The sequence below is a fragment of the Cupressus sempervirens genome, chromosome 7, assembly GCF_028749045.1.
Source record: "Cupressus sempervirens isolate cs-2001-9-10 chromosome 7, ASM2874904v1, whole genome shotgun sequence".
Taxonomy (NCBI): domain Eukaryota; kingdom Viridiplantae; phylum Streptophyta; class Pinopsida; order Cupressales; family Cupressaceae; genus Cupressus; species Cupressus sempervirens.
In genome coordinates this window covers 7,251,424-7,261,360 of record NC_143124.1, presented here as the reverse complement: position 1 = coordinate 7,261,360, position 9,937 = coordinate 7,251,424, and the positions used below count along the sequence as shown (strand labels likewise).

The window sequence follows — 9,937 nt, the reverse complement described above, 5'->3', positions numbered from 1 at the left end:
CCAAACCCGTACTTCTCTCTAAAAAATTTAGTACATGGAGAGAGAAGATTGTGAAAAGGGGAATGAAACTCAAACTCAAACCCCGAACTTCTCTCTACAAGTTTAGTACGTGGAGAGAGAAAAGTACGGGAAGAGAAAAAGTTTGATTTTTCTTGAGGACTGATCTCTCTCTTTCCGATTAATTAATATAATTAAAACTCTCTATAAAATGTTTGGGTATCCCCAGCATTTGGGGTTTTTTGGACTGATTCCTCTTTATCTTTTTGTGTAGTGGCAGACACCACTGTTTCATGCTCTTTCATCCCTGCTCCTTCGTTTTTTCTCCTCAAATAATTTTATCAAATTCAGTCCACTCTGCTTTGGAAGTTTGGAGTGAGTTTTTCACATATTCTGCCATTCATATCCACAATCCTCTGAAATTCTTGTCCTGCAGTCATAGATGGCTTCCTCCTCCTCAACCCCTCACGCGAGATCGATTGTATCTCCAAAGCTGTATGATATTTTCATCAGTCACCGAGGCCCTGACGTCAAACACACCCTTGCCAAACCTACTCAAGGCAAGAGAATGCAAGGCCTTTCTAGATCGTGAAAAAATTGAAGGGGGAGACTCTATTCCTTCTGCTATTGAAAATGGCATACTTTCATCTCGTGTGCAAACAGCCATTTTTTCCAAAAGATATGCAGAGTCCTCTTGGTGTTTGGATGACCTGGTTCTTATGCTAAAACAGACCGATGCCCTCTTTATTCCTGTCTTTTACGATGTCCAGCCCTGGGAGCTGCGCCACATCGACAAAAAGTCACAGTATGCTGCGGCATTTTCTGACTATCAACAGAAAGGCAGGAATCTTGATAAGTTGGACGAATGGAAAGAGCCTCTCGTATCAGCTTTAAATATATCTGGTTACGAGCTCAGCGAGCATCAAGAGTAAGATTGCTATAATGCGCTTTGTATTGACTGTGATTCATCACTTTTTACCTTAAGTTTTTTCTCTAGTACATGACATTCATTTCTGGCTTAAAAGAATGCCTTTCTGATGACATTTTGGGTTTTGGGTTTCAGCAATTTGAGTGAAAAGATTGTATCTCGTGTGGTAAAAGTAGTCCAAGAAAAGAATACAGGCTTGCATGTCGCTAAATATCCGGTTGGACTTGACGAGCTCGTCCAAGATTTTGAGAGATGTTGTTCAAGGACAGCGGGAATGGTGGGCATCTTTGGACTTGGTGGCTCTGGCAAGACTACTCTTGCAAAGGAAGTTTTTAACAGGAAGCGTTCAGGTTACAATGCCTCATGTTTTCTATCTGATGTGAGAGAATCTCATGCCAGAGGTGAATTGCACTGCTTACAAAGGCAGCTCTTAAAAGATCTTCTCGATGAACGTCAAGAGGTTAGGAGTGTAGACCGTGGAATTGGAAAGCTGAAGGATCATCTGAGAAGGCCAAGGCATTTGCATTTCCTTATAATCCTTGATGATATCGACCATGAGAGCCAGATTGACGCTCTATTAACTCAAGGCGTGCTGGGATCTGGTAACTTGGTTCTTATTACAACCCGTGACCAGAGTTTGTTAAGAGGTACAGATTTCCGTTATAAAATGAAGGAAATGGACGAAGATCGTGCTAAGGAGCTCTTCTGTAGCCACGCTTTCCACGGAGGTGATCTACCCGCATCATATGAGAAATTGGTTGTAAGTTTCGTGAAATTCTGTGGAGGTCTGCCGCTCTCACTTATAGTTTTGGGCGCACATGTCTTATATCGTTGAGATGAGTATTATTGGGAGCTGGTATTGGAAAAAGTTCAAGAAAATACAGCCCAAAGATATAATGCAGAGACTCAAAATTAGCTTTGATGCACTGGACATGGAGGAGAAACAGATATTTATAGATATTGCATGTTTTTTCAATAAAAGCCAAGATTGTGAATTGACAAACAATGCTATAAGAATCTGGAATGCATCCGGTTGGAGCGCTGAGCATGCACTTCAAACCCTGAAAGATAAGTGCCTACTTGGAGTGGAGGAGCAGAGATTTGTAATGCACGATCACCTTTTCGATTTGGGAAGGCAAATGGCAAATCAGCTGGGCCCTCCTCGGCTGTGGCGATCAGAACAACTCAGATCTATGGTGCGGTTCTTGTTTTCTTATTTAGAATTAGAATCTATACAGAGCTTGTCCAAAAAAACATTTTAATTTTCGTGTTTTACGAAAGGTTTGCTAGCCAACCATTTACCTAACTTTCATTCTTACCTGCAGGAAGCAAAAGGACTTGAGCAAATTCTGACAGAAACAAAGGGCAGGTGTTTCCACTCGCTTAGCGATTCGTCCCTCAGAAGGAAAGTCACTTACTTTCTAGCTGAGACTGGCCTCTTGTGGCTTGAAATGCATGAAACGCAAGACAGTTTATCTATGAGCATTCCTTCATGGATTCCTCTACGGAAATTGCATATTTTTGAAGTTTGGAATGTCGAAGAATTGTGGAACAGTTATCAGCAACAGTTGCAGATGAATCCGCAGGTATTTCGCTATCATTTCATGGAAATTAAGTCTCCTTTCATAATATTTGTTTAAAGAAGATCTCTAACTATTGAGAAGAAATGGTTTTGTCAATGCAACTGTCAATGCCAGGCCAGCTTGGAGTTGAGAAAACTGAAGATTTACAGCTCTCCCTCTTTGCAAAAGCTTCCAGAGTTAATAGAAATGTTCAGTCATTTGGAAGAATTAGATATAAAGAACTCACTTCAGAAGACAGATACAACATCCTTGGTGCAATCAATTAAACAACTTAGTAATCTTAGATCATTGCAGTTGGAGTCTATGACTGATGGCTTCTTCAGCTGGAATTTTGATTTAAGCATGGATAGGCTTGAAACCATAGAACTTTTCAATCTTCAAAATATATCCAAATTGGTAATCTGTGGAGAGATGTGTCCCAGACTTCAAAAACTAAATTTTTTTGGCATGGATAGTCTAGATGAAATGGATTTAAAAAGCTAGAGAGACTGAATACTCTTCAAGTGAACCATTGTGCTCAGTTGGAAACAATATCAGGTTTGTCTACTCTAGTAGGGCTTCAAAAGGTCGAACTAAAGAACTGTGCAGGGTTGAAATGGTTGCCAACCCTTTCTCATCTACGTCATCTGGAGGAAATCAGGATTGTAGATTGTCGTCAGCTGCAGAGCTTAGAAGGGGCAGAAGAGTTGCCGATATTGAAAAGTCTGTTTCTTAGAATTCCTAATAATGAGTATGCATCATGGGTATGGAATTACATTTATAGACTAAGGGTAATACTACTTTTCCTTGATGCAATCAATTGATTTTGAGTGGAAAACAAGCCTATTACCTGAAATAAATGATTTTTCCCTTTTGTGCTGGAGAGGGAAAACAATTACTACTCTTTTTAAGCTATTTTTATGATTATCCCTCTTTTTTAATGCTTATATTTTAAATGTTTCAGACGCTGCCCGTCAAGAAAGTCATGCAAATCATTGTAGACGGCAAGAAGGCAACGAGTAATGTGTCATCCAAATTGAATGCAAATTTATTTTCTGAGGTGATTGGCGCCCAGGAAGTCAGTGAGATTCGGAGAGGAGAGTACGGTCTGCATGATGTGTTGGAGGTGAGCAGCTCATCGAGTGCAATCACTATATATGTTTTGTTCGCAACTTCACAAATGCGTTACAATGATGTGGCCTATTTAGATTTCGAATTTGAAGACGGCTATGACAGTTATTTTATGGGGGATTGCTTAATCATAGTTGTACTCACCCAACATGATATTGAAGGTAGCCTAAGCAATGTGACAGTAAAGAAGGGATGGAAGATCACAATGAAAGTTGGGGAAGAAGGGAAAGCTTTAACTGCATTGCAAAGAATTGCTCGTTCATTGTACCAAGGAAGGTGCCAAATTTCGAGTGAATAAACATTCGGACTTGTGGTCAACTTGCTTTGACCGTTTGTTGTTGCAAAAGCCACCATCTATTCTTATGGCAGTGAAGGATTTCCAATATTTCTTGTATAGAATTCACTTGGTTGTTTGTAAGGTTTTCTTAATTAATCATTCATGCATGAAAACTTTAAAATTCATAGCAGGCCTCCTTAAATTTTAAACAGTATAAAGTTTGGGTGTCTATTTAAACATTTCATAACAATTTTCAAAATATTGTATTATAATTTTTAAATCAAATGATTATTATCATATTAATTTTAAGGTATTTTATTATTAATATATTAGTTTTATTTGGTATATTCTAGATTTTAATGTTATCTGAATTTTTAAAATTGGTTACCAAAAATTGCTTAACCAACATTACTATGAGATGGTAGAAGTAAAAAACTATTCTACATTTCTTTGAATAAACATTTATGTACATTATCAAATATGCCTTGTTTTGATGAATAGTCCTTTTCTATTAATAAATTAATATACTTGTTACAAATTCACATAAAAAGGGTCAGGGGATACAAAATTGTCCTGCAAGAGTTCACAAAGCCATAGGCAGAATCAACAACTATTCATAAAAAAATAGCATTAAGCAACCCTTCAGGCCGCCAAAGTAGTGCCAACTAAGGCGGGTGGTTCATCTCGATCATTAAAACCCTAAACATCCCTAGGCTTAGCAAGTGGACTAGGAATAGTCTAGTCATTAGCAATGTCATCAGGAACCTTGCCTTTATCTTTTTCCTTTGCTTGCAGTAGAGAGATAGCTAAATTCAGGTAGAAAGGCCACTTGCTAGAAGCAATAGGAGGAGCACTAGGAGGGGGAGCCACCAGACCCAGGGACTAGCCATAACCATGTTGAGGTGGAGAAGTAAAGTAGCGACATGCCTGGACCTAAATCTGCATCATGACATTATGACAAATGCATGCTTTAGTGTACATAGAAACATTGATATCAAGAAAGTTGTGAGTGAAAAGAACAACATTCCTATCCTTCCATAAAATAAACAAAATCTCCATCCTGAAGGTATGCTAGATCTTGGTAAATTTCGTAGGGATTCTGGGGGAATCACCCAACACAACCATATGCCAAGAAAAGGGTTCTAGCCTAAAAGGCTTAAATAAATCATGTATCCAATGCCAATAATTTTGAGCATGCCTACAGAACCAAAAAATATACAAAAATGATTATGGATGCCCACAAAAAGGACACCGAGGATCAAGAACCCCAATATGCTTGAGTTGTAGCCCACGGGGAAGCCCTTGAAAAAGTAGGCACTAGGAAAAATGGGAAATCTTGGGCTTAGAGATAGCATTGCAAATAGTATCAAAAAAAATCCTCCATTGATAAAGAGAAGACTACAGATGCCATCACTAGTTGAGAGTGTCCACCATGGGAAGATGGGGAGAGAGCCATCAATATCCTAAGCTTGGCTTGTAACTCGTGAAGGGTGTTGCAAGATACCACTTCCAGTCCTTCCACTAAGGTCGAACAAATGAATTCCCACTTTATGAATTAAATGATCTAGAATTGTAGAGAGTAGAAGATCAAAAGTCTATCAATCTTAATGAGAAAGATGAAACTGGACTTGCATATCCTCCCAAGATCTGGGACTCATAGAGACCCTAAAAAAGAGGTCTTTAGGAGTCTTGATGCACTTTGAGTCTTGGCCAGAGGAACACCCTAAATAGAAAACAATAGGGACCACCAAATGTTCTACTGATTTAGAGAAAGTTCATGATGAAACACATCACGAACCGAAGCCAAGGCTTGATAGCTTCCCAAGCCTTCCATATGCTCTTGATAACAAAAGAGCCCTAGATGTGAATAGGTTCCTACATGACAAGAAGAGTTTGAAAGCCAATCCCCTTCCATGTAGGCCTGTTGATAGGAAATCCAGAAGCGATGTAATGCTGAACCAAGACTTTCCAAGCTTCATCACCAATGATAACATGAGTAATCCACTTAGCACAGAGTGTGAGCCCTTATTTCTAGGTGGAGAGAAGGCAAAGACCTTCAAACTCTTTGGGGAGAAAACAAAAATCCCACTTGGTGAAAGTCATGCTGATCAAAACCAAACACCCAAATAAAGTTACGGAGTAAGCATTCCAACTTAAGGTAAGAGGCTTTGGAAGGATCCCAACATGAGTAGCCACCAACACCTTAGAGAAAATCTGGAATTTCCCCACAAGAGAAAGGGGTTTAATAAGCCAATAGTCAAGATTTTTTCTAATTTTCATGAGCACAACATTCCACAAGTCCACCAGTGAAGCTTGGAAAGAAAAGGGAATACCTAGAAAGTGAAAAATCTCCCCATGAGTAACCCATTTTAACTCAAATTGAGCAAGCCAAGGTGGGGTTGGAAGAAAAGATTGCCTATAATATAGCATCTTGTGCCATTGAATAGCTGATCTAGAAGCTTGCCAAAAGATGTCCAAGCATTGAAAGGCATTAGTAATGTTCTCCTCATCCTCCAAAAGAGTGAGCAAAAAATCATCAGAAAAGTTCCCATTGACAAGCTTGGATGAAGATTCAAGCAAGGAAATGCCACAAACCAAACTAGAGGAAATAGAGTGGGCCAATAAGTAGTCAAACCCTTTAGCAGCAAGAACATACAAAGCTAGAGCCAGAGGGCAACCTTGTGAAATGGATCAAAAGAGTTGGAAGGCTTCAGATTGAGAATTGTTAATGGTAATACAAGCATTAGGATCTCCAAAGACCATCTCCACAGACTGAAGAAAATTAGGGCAGAACCCCAAAGCCTGAGGCATAGCCAAAATAAAGGGCCATTCAATGCGATCATAAGCTTTGGAAAAATCAATTTTAGAAAACAAAGTCTGTCGATTGGATTTGCAAGTCCATTCCATGCCTTCCTAAACAACAATGATATCCCATTGCTTCTCTTCTGGTTTCTTAGCATGTCTAGGAGGACTGCAAGAATGCCACACATTCTATGTTGCAATAGAAGACGTGACAAGAAGAGTGCAAACCACTACAAGAGTGGTAGCCCTCACAACCATCTTGATCCCCTACGAAACAATAAGGTGTGAAACTTGTGAAACAATAGGATTTGACTTTGGTGAAATTATTGTCGACCTTGCAATTTTTGAGGTTTGCACTTGTGCTTATATAGGAGGAAGGAAAACTGTAGCAACATACGTCTTACTGAGAGCTGAGGAAATCTTGCCTTTGTGGCCAACAATGGTCCATTCCTCCTTTTTTTTTCCTTATACTAATTTAGTAGAAGCATCCTTGGGTGGGGTTTTAACCCTAGGTACTGCCAAAGGGCAATCCCTGATCTTATGTTTGATCAACTAACACCTATAATAGGTTTCCAAATAGAACACCTTCTAAGAGAAGGTGTGGGAACCAACTCATAGAATCCTTGAGATCCTTGGAGAAATCAACCTCAACGCAAACACATCTCTGAGGGCAAGTATTGAAAAAATTCTTGTGTTCTTTAGTAACAACTTTGCCAAGAGTGTTGGCAATGGACTCAATAAATGACTAGCAAGACAAGGGTAAACTAGGGAAATCAACCCAAACATGCACCCTAAGCTTTCTTCATCAAAGACTACAAAGTCTCATGACCATCATTGGAACACAAGCAAGGAGGAAAAAACCAACTAAGGGAAATTGTTAAAAACCGCATTAGCCTGGGACAAGTTAGCAAAGTGAAATAAAAAAACTATCGGTAAGGTTTTGCACAATGTCAAGGGGGACTCCATGAGGACTCTAGCTCTTGTTAACCCATTCTCAAAGAATTACTTTAGGAGGAGTTCTACCCACAAAATACCCTATTAAAGTACGTTGTTCTAACCATTCACATGTAGAGGCAAATTATTGCATAGGAAGGATAATATCAAAATTACATTGTGAAAGACCTTTGGGATGAACTTACGAGGATGTTTGTCTAATTGAGGCACTCTAGCTTTCCAAAGCAGCAACATGAACACCAATATTGACTACTGGGTTGTAACTGGTTGGAGCCATTATAAACTAGCCCTAAAAACTTCCTATGGTTTGATAGATGGAGAATGTGCAAAAGGAAAGCTTAGACAAAGAGTTGTACACATGAGACAATATTCCTTGTTTAAAAGCACCTCTATAATGATAATTTCAACAGTTGTCATTTTTCAATAATAAGATTCTTAGATTTGAATAAGCCTTGTGTACTTGATTGCTTACTCAATAAGATTAAATGTGCTTTATTTATTAAATGATCATTTCTCATAAGAAAGCATGTAATATTTTTTTTTAAAATTATACACTAAAGGTATTACAGAATACATTTTAAAATATTTATATAATTTATATTTATTTTAATAGTTATTTCTTAAATATGTATCACATTTTATGAATCAATTGTATTCATTTTCTCAAAAAATTAAAAGATCTCTATCATTATTAACTTGTTTCTATTGTATTTATTTTGCCAATTATTTTTCCTTAAAATTAGATGTTTTAACATTGCACCTAGCCAATGTATGGTAAAGTTGGGTTCTATTTTGTTGAGTTGTTTCAAGATATATATTGCACTAAAATATCTTAAGAGTGTCGATCTGGGACTTGTAAGCTGATTAGAAATATAGTGGCTATCTTCTCAATGAATGAAGATAGTAGGCCAAGTGGTTATGAATAAAATCTAGTCTACACATTGCAGAATCAAGTTGAAATGTATTTAACTAATGAACAAAAATTCACACTTAAAAGAATCAAACTCTCTTTCGTAAAGGAATTCACACTTGCAAGATTAAATCTACCTCCACATTTGAATCTACTCCAAATTACATCAATTACCAAAAGATTAATTTTCTATTTAGGTCACATGATATGATAACACTTAATCTATTAATTATATACAAAATATCAAGAATAAAGATCACAATGTAAATCACACTATTATTACTCTAAAAAGTATGTGAATAACAAATACTAGGATGGACTTAGTTTGAGTTAGGAAGATTTGTTGCATCATGAAGTCTCCAATAGTAGTTGATAGATGAGGTGATAACAAGTGACATGAACTTATGATATAGGAAATAATAGTGTAGTGCAATAGGAAGTTTAGAATACTCTAAAACAATGGTGGTGTGTAATTGCAGCAATATTATAAAATGATTGAACTTGGATGAAACCAAGAGTTTGGAATTCAGTTGATCTCATAAAAATACTTTATTGTCTATAGAAACATTATGTAGATTATATTCCTAACATTCATCCATTATCCTACATGTATTAAAATGGAATTGCTATTTAAAACCAAGCAATGCAACAAACAATATAGATAAAACCACTTAACTAAAATTACACAAGATATGAGAACATAATACAAATATAATCACACAAGTAAATCATACAGATAATTAACAATCTCATTGATATTCCTGAGAGTGGGCCCTACCTCTTGTTCACGTGGTGAGGAAAGAACTTAACACATGACTACCATAAGTGATCCAATTCTTATCTATATACCAACACACATAATAGTTTATAATAGAGTTTTAATATATCTATATCAACCTAATGTCTTATGAACATATATGTGCTTAGGATAGAGTTGGATCCAATGATTGCTGCTATAGGTTGCTATCCTAAACTATACAAATTCTATTTTGGCCACTGGCCACAAGTTTTAAACAATAAAATAGATACTATAAAAAGTTTCCTTAATTAATTTGTGGCTCTAGACTATAAACTCAAAATAGGTTGACTATTTAATAAGATAACTAAATAGATCTATGATTTCTTTATCCATATAATACAATCATGCAGAAGCTCCTATAACCATTCCATCGACCTCATTTAGTTCTTGTAGCATAAACCAATCCAAATTATTATTAATTTCTTGGTTGGCTATTTCAGAAATCATCTTCTAATTTACACTTTATCAAATATACTATATTTCTCTAGTGACTAATGGAATGAAAGGGAGCTGGAAGACTTAAAGTATGATAAAAAAAAAAAGTGCATAAGAAACATATAAAAAGAGACAAAAATGC

The 9,937-nt window shown here is 36.9% G+C and overlaps 1 pseudogene across 1 annotated transcript; it reads left to right on the top strand.

Moving 5' to 3' along the window:
• The first annotated feature begins 292 nt into the window (after window positions 1-292).
• Window positions 293-4,080, top strand: LOC149545141 (disease resistance protein Roq1-like; annotated as a pseudogene). Its single transcript, XR_016353533.1, has 5 exons — window positions 293-925; window positions 1,061-2,121; window positions 2,251-2,511; window positions 2,623-3,278; window positions 3,452-4,080. The product of XR_016353533.1 is annotated as a disease resistance protein Roq1-like (transcript).
• Window positions 4,081-9,937: the final 5,857 nt, after the last annotated feature.